Genomic DNA, 16,801 nt, shown 5'->3' on the forward strand with positions numbered 1-16,801 from the left:
ATTCTTTATTGTAAAAATGACAGTTGCAGTTTGGGAGTTAAACACAGGGGGCGCTGTAACATTTAGGGATCACTGTGTATGTGTTTACTAGTGTAGGGGGGTGTGGCTGTAGGACTGACACCATCGATCGAGTCTCCCCTATAAAAGGGATCACTCGATCGATGCGCCGCCACAGTGAAGCACGGGGAAGCCGTGTTTACACACAACTCTCCCCGTTCTTCAGCTCCGGGGAGCGATCGCGACGGAGCGGCTATAAACAAATAGCCGCGCCGTCGTCCCGGATCGCTCCCTGAGCGGACACGACCTCCGCATGTACCGGGGGGGGGTCCCGATCGGACCCCCCACCCACGTCTAGGCAGGCACGTACAGGTACGTTGATGTGCCTGTCCGTGCCATTCTGCCAACGTAAATGTACATGAGGAGGTCGGGAAGTGGTTAATGCCCCAATGCCGCACATACACTATACAGTGGAACCTCGGATTGCGAGTAACGCGGTTTACGAGCGTTTTGCAATACAAGCAATTTACAAGGCCTTCTTGTCCAACATCAGTGCCTGACCTCACAAATGCTCTTCTGGAAGAACGGTCAAACATTCCCATAGACACCCTCCTAAACCTTGTGGACGGCCTTCCCAGAAGAGGTGAAGCTGTTATAGCTGTAAAGGGCGGGGCCAACTCAATATTGAACCCTACGGACTAAGACTGGGAGGCCATTAAAGTTCATGGGCTAGATTCATGTTGAATTACGGCGGCGTAACGTATCCCGTTTACGTTACTCCGCCGCAAGTTTTCAGCGTAAGTGCTTGATTCACAAAGCACTTACCTGTAAACTTGCGGCGGCGTAGCGTAAAGCCGTCCGGCGCAAGCCCGCCTAATTCAAATGGGGCGTGTACCATTTAAATTAGGCTCGTTCCCGCGCCGAACGTACTGCGCATGCTCCGTTTTAAAATTTCCCGCCGTGCTTTGCGCGAAATGACGTCGCCCCGACGTAATGTTTTGAACGGCGACGTGCGTTACGTACTTTCGTATTCCCGGTCGACTTCCGCAAAAAAAAAAAAAATTTAAATTCGACGCGGGAACGACGGCCATACTTTAACATGGGCTGTCTAATTTTACACCACCTAAATAGCAATCGCAACTTTACGACGGGAAAAGCCGACTAGCGACGACGTAAGAGAATGCGACGAACGAGCGTACCTTCATGGATCGCCGTAAACAGCTAATTAGCATACCGGACGCGGAAAACGACGCAAACTCCCCCCAGCGGGCGCCAAAGTATTGCATCCTAAGATCCGAAGCCGCACGCCTGTCGGATCTTAGCCAAATGCCGTCGTATCTTTGTTTGTGAATTACAAATAAAGATACGACGCGGCAAATTTGAAAGTACGCTCTATTTTTGTTTATAACGCAAAAAAAAAAAAACGCAGAGGTGATCAAATACCACCAAAAGAAAGCTCTATTTGTGGGGGGAAAAAAGACGTCAATTTTGTTTGGGAGCCACGTCGCACGACCGCGCAATTGTCAGTTAAAGCGACGCAGTGCCTAATCGCAAAAAGGGGCCTGGTCTTTTACCTGCATTTTGGTCTTAAGTGGTTAACCGCGTTTCTCGCAGTCCAAGGTTTCACTGTTCTGCTAATATAATCATGTCTACCTGGCTAACCTTCACTGCTTTGCTGAGCAAGATATGGATAGCTATGAAGTCAATTGGGTTTGCTTAATGATTTGCAGCAGCTTGTTCTTTAAAAAAAAAAAAAAAATAACCTTCATGAAAGCGAAGTTCCTTTTTAATTTCATCGACAAAAAAGGGCGTGCGCAGATTACGTCAATACTGTAGGGGATCTATTGGATTATCCATCATCTGTCACATCCTGTGTGTACTGTACATAGGCCTCGACTTTCTGTTCAAAAAAAACATTGCGGTCGGAAGCGGACGTTTAACCTTGAGACGTCGGACATGAAGCTGGTGCGGCGGCGAAAGGGTTAAGGCGCATTGCGGCGACAGTCCGGGCAAATGTGTAAAGTCACATGGTGGTGATATAGGAGAACCCGGATTATGGGAGAAAATGTGATATCCCGCTGACTCCGTATTACACCAGACCGCTCTGTCCTCATCCTTTCTTCTTTTACTACCATCATCACTTACAAATCAACTAATTAATGTATTTCCCAGAATCCCCCAGGAGTTTGGCTAACGGGGAGTTGCGTGGAGACAACAATCTAAGGAAGGAAAGACGAGGAAGGGAATGGGATTAACTCTCGCATTGCCGCCGCCGCTTGCGTGCAGGTGTGTCGTACATCGCAGATATCACAACCGCAGGGAAGCCGACAATACACAATGGCTGTAAAGAATAGAAAAATACAAATTAAGAATGAAGATAAAAAGTGCAAAAGATACATTGTAAATTTCATATATATACCGTATTTGCCGGCGTATAAGACGACCCCCTAATTTTCCAGCTAGAATGTTGGTTTTGGGATATACTCGCCGTATAAGACGACCCCCTTCCTACTAGTCATGCCTCGCCTCACCTCACTGTGCCATTACATGCCTCACTGTGCCACCATTACATGCCAGACTGTGCCATTACATGCCTCACTGTGCCACTATTACATGCCAGACTGTGCCACCATTACATGCCTGACTGTGCCACCATTACATGCCAGACTGTGCCATTACATGCCTCACTGTGCCACTATTACATGCCAGACTGTGCCATTACATGCCTGACTGTGCCACCATTACATGCCAGACTGTGCCATTACATGCCAGACTGTGCACCATTACATGCCAGACTGTGCCACCATTACATGCCTCACTGTGCAACATTACATGCCTCACTGTGCCATTACATGCCTCAATGTGCCACCATTACATGCCTCACTGTGCACCATTACATGCCTCACTGTGCACCATTACATGCCTCACTGTGCACCATTACATGCCTCACTGTGCCACCATTACATGCCTCAATGTGCCACCATTACATGCCTCACTGTGCACCATTACATGCCTCACTGTGCCACCATTATATGCCTCAATGTGCCACCATTACATGCCTCGCTGTGCACCATTACATGCCTCACCGTGCACCATTACATGCCTCACTGTGCACCATTACATGCCTCACTGTGCACCATTACATGCCTCACTGTGCCACTATTACATGCCTCACTGTGCCACCATTACATGCCTCACTGTGCCACCATTACATGCCTCACTGTGCACCATTACATGCCTCACTGTGCCCCATTACATGCCTCACTGTGCCACCATTACATGCCTCACTGTGCACCATTACATTCCTCACTGTGCCACCATTACACGCCTCACTGTGCCACCATTACATGCCTCACTGTGCACCATTACATGCCTCACTGTGCCCCATTACATGCCTCACTGTGCACCATTACATGCCTCACTGTGCATCATTACATGCCTCACTGTGCACCATTACATGCCTCACTGTGCATCATTACATGCCTCACTGTGCATCATTACATGCCTCACTGTGCACCATTACATGCCTCACTGTGCACCATTACATGCCTCACTGTGCACCATTACATGCCTCACTGTGCATCATTACATGCCTCACTGTGCACCATTACATGCCTCACTGTGCCACCATTACATGCCTCACTGTGCACCATTACATGCCTCACTGTGCCACCATTACATTCCTCACTATGTCACTGCATGCCTCGACGATCCCTTATCCCTGACATACAGAATCTGTCAGACCGCGGCCGTCCATTTTTCAAAAGCCGCGCCTCCTCCTCATGCTGTTTCGTGATAGGCGGAACACTCAGCTTCCCAGGAGACACTGGGCCAGATTCAAGAAGCAATTGCGCCCGTGTAACCATAGGTTACACGGCGCAATTGCTTACTTGCTCCGGCGTAGCGAATGCTCCTGATTCAGGAACATCGCTACGCCGACTGCAGCCTAAAATATGCGCGGCATAAGGCTCTTATGCCACGCAGATTTTAGGCTGCATTCTAGCGAAAACCGCTAGGGGGGCACTCCCATTGTGATCTGTGTATAGTATGCAAATTGCATACTAACACCGATTCACAAACTTGCGCGGGCCCCGCGTACGCAAATCACGTAATTTGCGTACGTCGGGTTTCGCGTAGCGTTACACATCCTAATAGCAGGCGCAGTCAATGCTATAGGATGGCCACGTTCCCGCGTCGCGACGTTCAAATTTTACGTTGTTTGCGTAAGTGGATCGTGAATGGCGCTGGACGCCATTCACGTTCACTTTGAAGCAAATGACGTCCTTGCAACGTCATTTGCCGCAATGCACGTCGGGAAAGTTTCCCGACGGAGCATGCGCTCTACGCTCGGCGCGGGAGCGCGCCTAATTTAAATGATTCCCGCCCCCGGCGGGATCATTTACATTAGGCGCCCTTACGCCGGGCAAGTTAACACAGCGCCCCCGCAATTTACTGAGCTTCTGCTCCGTGAATCGCGGGCAGCGCAGAAAATTTGCGCGGGCGCAGGGCAAAAACGCTGCCCTGTGCCTGCGTAAGAAAGGCGCAGATTCTTACTGAATCTGGGCCACTGTGTTCAGTGTTCCGCCTATCACATTAAACAAAAGTATTTTATGTCCTCCAGAGATGTAAAAATCACCTTCCCATTGCCTGTACAGATATCCAAGGCCACGTATTCGACAACATCATCGAGCAGACAGTGCCAACGCATTTCACAGACACAACCGCTTTTTCAGGGCCAAGGTAATCAGCGATTCCAATCAGTAGATTAACCTCTGTACAACCAGGATGCCCATACATGGATGAAAATTTGGCTGGTCCCTGCTGACTTTCAATCCATGTATGATATAGAATTTGGCTGGAGAAACAATCACTATGAGCACCTAATGCCACCAGGGGAGGGCTGGCAGCCTTAGGCCTGGGGGACAGGTTCAGTCAATTGGCCCATTAAACCGCCGAATCAGCTCACCATCCATGGCCCATCTGTTTTTTCAGTGCTGCCTCACCAGTGCAGCCAACTCCAGTGCCCATCAATGCAGCCTGATCACTGGGGCAGGTTACATGGGGTGTATAGGGGGGGGGGGGGGTCAGCTATGGGTGTCAGGGTCTCTCACCACAGTGATCTCAGCAGGTCCTTGCACGCCACGGCCTCCTGGGGGGGGGTAATGCTTCTGGTCCTGGGGTCAAGTTGCAGCCAGCACCCAGCCCTGCGTCCCGACTCCCTGGCACACCCTGCTTCCAAGAAGAGTTGTAGTTTCCTCTGCACTGCTCTGTTTTCCACCCACCGGGAGCTTGAGCGTGAGCGTGGACTACAACTCCCAGAATGTAACAGCTAGTGGTCGGCCGCCGAGGCCATGCCCCCGGCCCAATTTCCTAGACCAGAATAAAAAAATGGTAGCGGGCAGCGGCTGCTGGCCATAAGTCCGGGTGGCTTGGGAGGCAATTGCCACCCTGCCCCCTGGCCTAGCCCCCCCCTGAAAGCCACCTAGTAGGCCGTGTCTCCGAAATCAATTTGCATTCCAATTCTCATGCCCGATTGGTACGCAGTACAAACACGTAGGTAGATTCAGAATGAGTTAGGCCGGCTTATCAGTAGATAAGCCGGCCTAACTCAGAATCTACGCCGACTTATGTTTAAGTGTATGCTCAAACAGAGATACGCTTAAACATATCTAAGATACGACGGCTTGCGCCGTCCTATCTTAGGTTGCAATATTTCGGATGGCCGCTAGGTGGCGCTTCCATTGCGGTCGGCGTAGAATATGCAAATTAGTAGATACGCCTATTCACGAACGTACGCCCGGCCGACGCAGTACTTTTACGCCGTTTACGTAAGAGATAGGCCGCCCAAAGTTAAAGATGCCCCCTAGGTGGCGTAGCCAATGTTAAAGTATAGCCGCCGTTCGTTTGCGTAAGTCGTCCGTGAATCGGGATTTACGTCGTTTACGTCCACGTCAAAATCAATAGGCCCGTGCGGCGTACTTAGCCGCAATGCACACTGGGAAATGTAGGCGCCCGGCGCATGCGCAGTTAGTAAAAAACGTCAAAAACGTCAGGTCAAGCCCCATTAACATAAAACACGCCCCCTTACAGACATTTGAATTACGCGCCCTTACGCCCGCCTGCTTTAGGCTACACCGCCGTATCTTAGCAGGCAAGTACATTGTGAATCATGTACTTGCTTAGCTAACTTAAGGCGGCGTAGCCTAAACACGCTAAGCTACGCCGCCGCAAGTTTAAGCCAAGCTACCTGAATCTACCTAATAGAGTGGATTTTTTCCTGCTGGCGCTTTCCGTGGACCAGAATCTCTCCTCCATGGTGTCATGCTGCTGGATAATCCGCCTTCAAGCTGGTGGCACGCTGTAGAAGATCCGCAGTCCGCTGCAAGCCGATGAAGATTGACAGCTAACGAGGAAGAACCGACACATCTTTTTTGGGCTAATCGAAGTCTCAAGTAATAGGCTGACAGCAAACAATCCTATTATTGATTGTTTTCCGTAACATTCAGGTCTCTTCTGGAGCCTTCATTAATAATTACGCTGGCTGATGACACTGCCGGCTCTCCTTCCCCTTAGGGTAGGTCAAGGATTTGGCAACTGAGTGAATCATATGCGGCGTACACACGACCGTTTTTCGGGTTGTCGTTTTTTTGTCGTTAAAAACGATCGTGTGTGGGCTCCAGAGCATGTTTCACGATGTAAAAAATGGGCATTAAAAATTTCGAACGTGCTCTAATTTTTCACGTCGTTTTTAACGTTGTCGTTTTTTTTTTACGTCGTTAAAAATGATCGTGTGTGGGCTTTAAGGACGTGAAAAAAACACGCATGCTCAGAAGCAAGTTATGAGATGGGAGCGCTCGTTCTGGTAAAACCACCGTTTATAATGGAGTAAAACCATTCATCACGCTGTAATCAGAAAAGCACGAATCGTCTTTTACTAACACGGAATCAGCAAAAGCAGCCCCAAGGGTGGCGCCATCCGAATGGAACTTCCCCTTTATAGTGCCGTCGTACGTGTTGTAGGTCACCGCGCTTTGCTGGAGATTTTTTTTTTTCACGATCGTGTGTAGGCAAGGCCGTTTTAATGATCGGGTTGAAAAAAACGTCGTATCTTAGGCTGCAATTTCAGGCTGGCCGCTAGGTGGCGCTTCCGTATGTTTATGTGAGGAATATGCTAATTAGGTAGATACGGCGATTCTGAAACGTACGTCCGGCCGGCGCATTTTTTTACGTCGTTTACGTTCAGCTTTTTTCGGCGTATAGTTACCCCTGCTATATGAGGCGTAGCTAATGTTAAGTATGGCCGTCGTTCCTGCGCCGAGTTATGAAATTTTACGTTGTTTGCGTAAGTCGTTCGCGAATAGGGCTGGACGTAATTTACGCTCACGTCGAAAGCAATGACGTTTTGCGGCGGAAAACTTAAAATACGCGGGGTCAAAGCAAATTCAAATAAAACACGCCCCCAACATCCCCATACGCCGGCCCACATATGTTACGCCGCCGTAACTTAGGGCGCAACTTCTTTCTGAATACGGAACTTGCTCCCAAAGTTACAGCGTGGTGTAACGTATCTAAGATACGTTACTCCGGCCAGATAAATACGCTCAGCTATCTGAATCCGGCCCATGAACTTTAACTGGTTCTCTACCGCCCGCCGTCAAATGACGGGGGGACGAAGAGCCTGTTGTTCTGGGCGGACGTCATATGACGTTGCGCCTTCCAGAACCACTAGGGCTTGATGTCCGCCAGGCACCTGCGATTGCCCAGTAACTGGGCAGGACCGTGGATCTGTGTGTGTAAACAGAGAGATCCACGTCCTGTTAGGGACATAGGGATAACCATCGGTCACCTCCCCCAGTCAGTCCCCTCCCCCCACAGTAAGAATCACTCCCTAGGGAACACATTAACCCCTTAGTAAAAGTGTTGAAATTGGGGGTAGTGGCGCTGCCTATGCCTAACCCCCTAAACCAAAAATAAGGTCAGAAGGGGCCCCACCTAGGGGATACAGTAAAGCCTCGTACACACGATAGGTTAACCAGAGGACAACGGTCTGAAGGACTGTTGTCTTAGGTTAACCAATGAAGCTGACTGAGGATCCATCACGCCTACACACCATAAGTTATATAATTGATAATTGATCGTGTCAGAACGCACGTAAAACACAAGGACGTGCTGAAAAAAACGAAGTTCAATGCTTCCAAGCATGCGTCGACTTGATTCTGAGCATGCGCAGATTGCGATTCTCGTCCAACATCAGTGCCCTGACCTCACAAATGCTCTTCTGGAAGAACGGTCAAACGTTCCCATAGACACACTCCTAAACCTTGTGGACGGCCTTCTCAGAAGAGTTGAAGCTGTTATAGCTGCAAAGGGCGGGGCCAACTCAATATTGAACCCTACAGACTAAGACTGGGATGCCACTAAAGTTCATGTGCGTGTAAGGGCAGGCGTCCCAATACTTTTGGTAATGGAGTGTATTTTGCGGAGGGAGTTTATATTCAGGAAGATGCATCGATCGAGGTCTCTACTCACTTATGTGATCGGCTGCACATAACATTAATGGTGAGAGAATAATAATCTGACATGGAATAAAATCCGGGCGGATCAGGAGGGAGACGGGGAAATGTGTTCCCTTCCCCTGTCCTGTCACCAGGAAATGACAGACACCTCGCCACTCGCCACTCGCCAGTCACTAAATAAGTGTGCAAACGGCATCAATCCACTCCCAGAATAGCGCGCTGTCAGGGGAACACTCCAGTCATTCAGGAACGATCGTAAGATTCACAGCCAGCGAGTGCGATCTTCAATGGACTGAGGAATAAAATAACAGATAACTGCCTTGTCCTATCCTCTCGGTTTTGTCTTATCCTATTTTGCTCTGTCGTATCCTTTCTGTCTTATCTTATCCTGTTCTGCCTTGTCCTATCCTTTCTGTCTTATCGTATCCTGTTCTGCCTTGTCCTAGCCTTTCTATTTTATCTTATCCTATTGTACCCTGTCCTATCTTTTCTGTTTTATCTTATCCTAGTCTGCCCTGTCCTATACTTTCTGCCTTGTCCTATCCTTTCTGTCTTATCTTATCCTATCCTTTCTGTCTTATCTTATCCTATTCTGTCCTGTCCTATCCTTTCTGCCTTATATTATACTGTTCTGCCTTGTCCTATCCTTTCTGTCTTATCTTATCCTATCCTTTCTGTCTTATCTTATCCTATTCTGTCCTGTCCTATCCTTTCTGCCTTATATTATCCTGTTCTGCCTTGTCCTATCCTTTCTGTCTTATCTTATCCTATCCTTTCTGTCTTATCTTAACTATCCTTTCTGTCTTATCTTATCCTATTCTGCCCTGTCCTATTCTTTCTGTCTTATCTTATCCTGTTCTGCCTTGTCCTATCCTTTCTGTCTTAGCTTATCCTATTCTGCCCTGTCCTGTCCTTCAGTGTCCTGTCCTATCCTTTTCCTGTTCAATCCTATCATAGCCTATTTTGTATTGTTCTATCAAGTCCTTTCCTGTCCTGTCTTAGCCTATCCAGCCTTGCTCTGTCCTATCTTCTGATATCCAGTCATATGTCCTATTCTGTTCGAGTCTATTTTTCCTATCCTGTTGTATGCTATTCTGTCATGATGTCTCCTGTCTATTCCTGTCATATCCTAGTCTGTCCTGTCCTCAGATTTCCTGTAATTATCTGCCATGTTTTGTACTGACTTGTTCCATCCTGGTCTATCTTGTCCAATCTTTCATAAACCTATCCTATTCCGAGTATGTTCTATCTTATCATATCCTATTCTCTCTCATACTCCCCTGTCCTGTCATCTCCTATTCTGTTCAGTCCTATTCTATTTTTAATTATAAAGGCATCTGCAGACATAGAAAAAATATTGGTTATCCACAAATTATGAATTTTTTCAACCGCCAGCATACAAGACAACATCTGCCACCCAACTGTCATCCAGCAGCACCGCACACAACTGCCACTGACAGATTTCCTTCCTACAACACATTAAAGGGAAAGGGAATTCATTTTTGTAGTTAGCGCACATTATACCTCATCATTGCGGTGATTATCTAAAGTCTGGGCATTACTTACCGTAATTATATACCCTATACAGGGCCGTCTTTAAGGCAGGGCAAAAGGGGCAGCTTCCCTGGGCCCTGTCATTGTTGTGGGGCCCAAAGCAGCTGCCTCATACTTGCCAACTATCCCAGTTTAAATTCCCTCCTCTCCTCTCCCTCTCCTCTCCCTGACAGGACGTGGATCTCTGTGTTTACAAACACAGATCCACGGTCCTGCTCAGTTACTGGGCAATTGTGGGTGCCCGGCGGACATCGCGGCCGGCGGGCACGCTCATCGGGTTCCCAGTGACGCGGCGGGCCCCCTAGTGGCTCGGGAAGGCGCAACGTCATATGACGTCCGCCCAGAACGAAGACGTCCGCTCATGAGAGGGTCATATGATGGCGGGCGGTAGACAAGTGGTTAAGAATTGGGCAGTATTCTGGAAGCGCCCCCTCCTTCCTCCTGAACCATACTAGGTCACATGGCACTCAACATGGAGGGGGGAAGCTCCCTGTCCCCGTGTTGATGAGGAAAAGGGTCTCATCCCCATAACCCTTGTGTCTGTGTCAGATCTAATTACTGTTTAGCTCTCACCTGCAGAGCACTGGACTGAGAGACCCAGGGATTGTGATCTTCTCTTTTCTCTCCTGCTGCGAGTTGCTAGAGTCAGACAAAAAAAAATGGGGGGGGGGGTTTCGAGCCCCTGCCGTGAGTTGCTAAAGGTGAGGGGGTCAGACGGAAAAAAAAAAACTGGGGGGTGGGGGGATCTGCCACGAGTTTCTAAAGGTGGGGGTGTCAGATGGGGACCATCGGGCCCCTTACAGGTGTAATGCATGTACCCCGCCGGTGGCCCGGATTAACAACTTTCATTGAGATCCAGTGAGAGGGGGATGGGTTCATCCATCTAATAGCAATAGCCTTGCAAGCCATAAACAAAGCTTCCCTCTGGAATACTCTTGTATAATGTGGCCAACGTCCTTCATTGATACACCACACACATACCAATAATCAATTGTGTGCTCATATTTAACATTCATCTCATGTCTATAGGTACATTAAGCCCCTGAAAGCTGCTTTCTGATTGGCTGACAAAAATTTACTTGCACCCAGACAAGGATTATTTCATGTTTATGTTATTTAATGGTTTATGTATTTATTGCATTTGATTATGTGTTTAATAATGTATTTAATTTATTTTATATATTTAATTTTAGGTATTTAATTAAAAAAATTATGGGCCAGATCCACAAAGAAGTTACGCTGGCGTATCTATTGATACGCCGCGTAACTTCTAGGATGCTCCGACGTATCTTCTTTCTGTATTCAGAAAACAAGATACGCCGGAATTTAGCTAAGATCCGACTGGCGTAAACCTCTTACGCCGTCGTATCTTAGTTGCATATTTACGCTGGCCGCTAGGTGGCGCTTCCGTAGATTTACGTGAGGAATATGCAAATTAGGTAGATACGCCGATTCACAAACGTACGTACGCCTGGCGCATTTTTTTACGCCGTTTACGTTAGGCTTTTTCCGGCGTAAAGTTACCCCTGCTATATGAGGCGTAGCCAATGTTAAGTATGGACGTCGGGCCACCGTCCAATTTTTTACGTTTTACGTCGTTTGCGTAAGTCGTTCGCGAATAGGGCTGTGCGCAAGTTCCGTTCACGTCTAAAGCATTGACGATTTGCGGCGTAATTTGGAGCATGCGCACTTGGATTCTTTCACGGACGGCGCATGCGCCCTTCGTAAAAAACGTCAAATACATGGGGTCACGATTAGTTAGCATAGAACACGCCCCCAACCAGCCTCTTTTGAATTAGGCGGGCTTACGCCGCCCGATATACGCTACGCCGCTGTAACTAAAGGCGTAACTTCTTTGTGAATACAGTACTCTCCTTTCTAAGTTACGGCGGTGTAGCGTTTCTGAGATACGCTATGCTGGCCTAAAGATAGGCGCATGTACGTGGATCTGGCCCGAAGTTTTCTAATTGGCTGTCTAACCTGCACCCCCTACACTTCACACTCTTCTATTTGTTGCGTGTATCTGGAAAAGGGAGCGTTTATGTGTGCGTGTGAATGTGGGAGCGGACGAGGACTATTTAATGTTTATGTTTTTATGTTATTTAATGGTTTATGTATTTATTGCATTTAATGATATATTTATTATTGTATTTAATTTTATGTATTTCATTTATTGTATATATTTAATTTTAAATATTTAATGATTATGTTTTCTAATCGGCTGCCAAGAATTAACTTGCACCCACTACACTCCACAATCTTCTATTTGTTTTCCGTGTATCTGGAAAAGGGAGCGTTTATGTGTGCGTGTGAATGGACAAGGATTATTTAATGTTTATGTTTTAGAAGGGAAATATTAATGTTTGCTATGTGTGTGTTAGGGAAAGGAAATATTCATATTTGTGTGTCAGGGGAACGTGTGTGTGGTCTAGCTGTATGTGAAATGTAGCAAATCCAACAGCCAGGGCCGCCATCAGGGGGGTACAGGCATTACATCTGTAAGGGGCCCGATGGTCCCAGTGGCCCCCCGTTTTTTTCTTTTTTCGTTTGACCCCCCCCCCCACCTTTAGAAACTCGCGGCAGGGCCCCCCTCCCCTGTTTTTAAAAAAAATAAAACATTTCGTCTGACCCCCCCCACCTTTAGCAACTCGTGGCAGGGGCCCGGCCCACCTCCCTGCGGCAGAGAGAAGAGATGACACTTTTGTTACCACAACCCCCCCCCCCACGCTTATCATCTCTTGACAGGAGAGAGAGCGGTGAGCCCCCCCCTGGCTCTCTGCTCCAGGGGGCCCTGCCTAAAGCTGTGTAATGGGCCCCAAAATTTGTGATGGCTGCCCTACCAGCAGCTAGGGTGACCACATTTCCAAACTACCATTCAGGGACACCCTCCCTTCCCAAAAATCAGCTAGTGCTGTAACGAATCACAGCACAGTGATTGTACACAAGAGGCGGGATTTATGATTTCTCCAATCACAAGCAGGGGGTGGGGATTGTGCTCCTCCAGGAATTCCCGGCCAGGACAAGTACTGTCAGTGAGTAAAGCGGTGATGTGGCGGCCTTTTTTGGGGGCATCAGATTGGCCCGGGGGGAGACCTGTATTGTCCTGGAATGAATGTGCCCGGGACAGACCTGCAAAATGCTGGACTGTCCCGGAATTGTAGAGAGAGAAGTAGAAGAGTGAAAGCGGGAAGGGAAGAGAGAGAGGAAGAGTGAGAGCGGGAAAGGTAGAGAAAGAGATAAGAAGAAGAGGAAAGCCGGAAAGGGAGAGAGAGAGAGAGAGGAAGATTGAGAGCGGGAAAGGTAGAGAGAGAGAGAGAGAGAAGAAGAAGAAGAAGAAGAAGAAGAGAGAAAGCGGGAAAGGGAGAGAGAGAGGAAGAGTAAGAGCGGGAAAGGTAGAGAGAGAGAGAAGAGTGAAAGCGGTAAAGGGAGAGAGAGAGGAAGATTGAGAGCGGGAAAGGTAGAGAGAGAGAGAGAGAGAGAAGAAGAAGAAGAAGAGAGAGAAAGCGGGAAAGGGAGAGAGAGAGGAAGAGTAAGAGCGGGAAAGGTAGAGAGAGAGAGGGAAGAAGAGTGAAAGCGGGAAAGGGAGAGAGAGAGGAAGAGTGAGAGCGGGAAAGTTAGAGAGAGAGATAAGAAGAGTGAAAGCGGGAAAGGGAGAAAGAGAGGAAGAGTGAGAGCGGGAAAGGTAGAGAGAGAGATAAGAAGAAGAGTGAGAGCGGGAAAGGGAGAGAGAGAGAGAAGAAGAGTGAAAGCGGGAAAGGGAGAGAGAGAGGAAGAGTGAGAGCGGGAAAGGTAGAGAGAGAGAGAAGAGTGAAAGCGGGAAAGGGAGAGAGAGAGGAAGATTGAGAGCGGGAAAGGTAGAGAGAGTGAGAGAGAGAAGAAGAAGAAGAAGAGAGAAAGCGGGAAAGGGAGAGAGAGAGGAAGAGTAAGAGCGGGAAAGGTAGAGAGAGAGAGGGAAGAAGAGTGAAAGCGGGAAAGGGAGAGAGAGAGGAAGAGTGAGAGCGGGAAAGTTAGAGAGAGAGATAAGAAGAGTGAAAGCGGGAAAGGGAGAAAGAGAGGAAGAGTGAGAGCGGGAAAGGTAGAGAGAGAGATAAGAAGAAGAGTGAAAGCGGGAAAGGGAGAGAGAGAGGAAAAGTGAGAGCGGGAAAGGTAGAGAGAGAGAGAAGAAGAGTGAAAGCGGGAAAGGGAGAGAGAGAGAGGAAGAGTGAGAGCGGGAAAGGTAGAGAGAGAGAGAAGAAGAGGAAAGCGGGAAAGGGAGAGCGAGAGGAAGAGGAAGAAGAAGAGTGAAAGCGGGAAAGGGAGAGAGAGAGAGGAAGAGTGAATTCGATCTAAGAGAGATTGGGGTAGGGCGTAAAAAGGAGAAAGGGACAAAAAGAGAAAAGCAGGGAAGGAGACAGACAAATGAGGAAAGGGGGGTTAGAAAAGGAGAGGGGCACCTTCTATGTGCCCCTATGTGCCCCTGGGCACAGTCTTCTACCTTTCCTTTATGCTCTGGATCTGCTACCTACTCTTTAAAAAATTTAAAACACGGGGCGCCGGGCCCTCCGGGCCACACTGGACCGACCTGTAAGACGAGGCAGTGGGTCGTGTCCAGGGAGATGATGTGGGGGGAGACACACGTTTCTCCCCGTGTTATCTTGTCACACATTCAGGGGAGTGTATACCTGAGGATATTATAATGTCACTATTGTACTGGATACTCTGTATGTTGCACACAAATGCCTTGTTTAATTCTTTATTGTGATGTTTTGTTACTGTTTCTGTGGTCCGTTGGGACCGGTTTCCTGATATAAAAAAAAAAGAAAAAAAAGAAAAAGAAAAGGAGAGGGGCAACAGAGAGAGCAAAATATAAAGAGATAAGTAGATAGGAATTAGGAAGCGAAAAAAAGGGAAAGAGACAGTAAGGGGGAGTAGAGACAAATAGCAAGGATGGAGGGTAAGCAGGGCTGGACTGGGACAAAAATTTGGCCCTGGACTTCATCCAGACTGGCCCACTTTGACAGATCTCTCCCATGGCGGCCGGACAACTCCCACACCCCCCAACCACCCAAGCCCCCTCTCCCTGTTCACTAGCCACTAGCCACTACTTTATAAGAGTAGAACGGCTGGTACTGGTACTCTTATAGGCAGTACCAGTGGGGAAGCTAGACATTATTTCACCCGGGGCAAAGAATCAGTTCGGTGCCCCCCCTTATGGGACAAGATTAGGCAGAAGTGAGAAATTCCCAGGCCATAGCTGTTGAGTCAGCTGTCTGTCCCCTCCCCCATGCTCCTCTGTCGTCCCCCCTGCTCCTCTGGTCATCCCCCTGCTTCTTTGTTCCCCCCAGGTAAGCGCTGCGGGGAGGGAGAGGAGGTAAGCGCTGCGGGAAGGTAGAGACAGAGGAGCGGAGGGTTGCGGCGGTCCACTGCCACTGAAGCCGGTCCACTGAGCCACTGGCCCACCGGGAAACTCCCTGTAGTCCCAATGGCCAGTCCATCCCTGAGGGTAAGAGAGGGGAAAAGACAGAGAGAAGCAGAAATAGATAAAGAGAGGGATTTTACTAATACTTAAGCTCTTGACAACAATTCAAAAAGATAATCCAAAGTACAAAACAATCAGATTTAATTTTTTGGAGCCAGACTGGTGAGATACGTATGGTCATTGGTTGTCGCAGGGGGTATATGGTCATTGGTTGTCGCAGGGGGTATGTACAGTATGTTTATTGATGGGCAAACCTGTAATTTTGTGTGTGAGTGCCTACTATACCAATACATATGGGAGAGAGAGAGCACACATATTTATGTTGGCGTATGATATATATACAGTATATAGTGAGCGAAGAGAAATGGGGATGCTCCTGAGCATGCAGTGTGTGTTTTTGGAGGAAGAAATCTCTGTGTTTGTGTGCTGTGCAAGTCTGGTGCGTCTGCATTGTGTATGCATGGGAGAGGGAATATTTATGTTTGTGTATAGGAGTATATGTGTGTGTAGGGGGTGATGCAGTGAGAGTAGTAGGCAGTGGCGGGGGGGGGGGGGGGGGGGAGTCGGGGAATAGACGGCATGGAATGGGAGAGAGAGGGAGGGCAGTAGTGGGAAGAACAGAGGGAAGGAGACAGGGAGAGAGAAGGAGGGAATTGGAGGCTGCAGCACACTCACACATACACCTGCAGCATTCAGAAGCATCCTCATCCCAGGCTGCAGCTGGATCAGGAGCTATCAGTACAAATAGAAGGAGGGGGTGATAAAAAGAAAAAACAAAAAAATAAATAAAAAACTGGAAGCACTCATCCAAAAAAAAAAATCCCATCTCAGCAAGCAAGGATCCTACTACTACCATGCCAGCGAAGACCCGGGTCCTGGAGAGCCCCCCTGCCACTCAGGAACAGCTGGCCATCCCTGGGGGCCAATAAAGTTCCTGCACAGCAGCCCACCAAGCTGCCCCCAAAGGGTAAGTCCCGCATGCCTCTTTACTCCTCTATCATTAGCTATAAATTATTACAGCATCGCTGGGAAAACCCTCCAGGTACACATCACCCCTTTAGTGCCATGCATTTAACCCCTTGGCTGCCAGGTGTTATCTAAGATGCATTGTTTAGGTTGCATCACCGAGCGCCCGCAGCTGCCCTGCAACTGACCTTAATCGACTGGCCTGTGGTTGTGTCCCCCCCCCCCTCCCCTTGCCTCTGCAGCGTTGGGGGGGCTCAGTGTATTGTGTGGCCGTCTCCTTGTTTCTCCGCAGCTGGTGATTGCAGGGAGC

The 16,801-nt window shown here is 48.5% G+C and overlaps 1 protein-coding gene across 1 annotated transcript in view; it reads left to right on the plus strand.

The window, feature by feature from the left end:
- Positions 1-16,120: 16,120 nt before the first annotated feature.
- Positions 16,121-16,801, plus strand: part of LOC120945060 (G-protein coupled receptor 22-like) — a 166,737-nt gene continuing 166,056 nt past the window's right edge. Inside the window, exon 1 of the mRNA XM_040358914.1 lies at positions 16,121-16,492. The gene's annotated coding sequence lies outside the window, so the exon portion shown is untranslated. The remainder of the gene's footprint in view (positions 16,493-16,801) is intronic.

The sequence above is a fragment of the Rana temporaria genome, chromosome 7, assembly GCF_905171775.1.
Source record: "Rana temporaria chromosome 7, aRanTem1.1, whole genome shotgun sequence".
Lineage (NCBI taxonomy): Eukaryota > Metazoa > Chordata > Amphibia > Anura > Ranidae > Rana > Rana temporaria.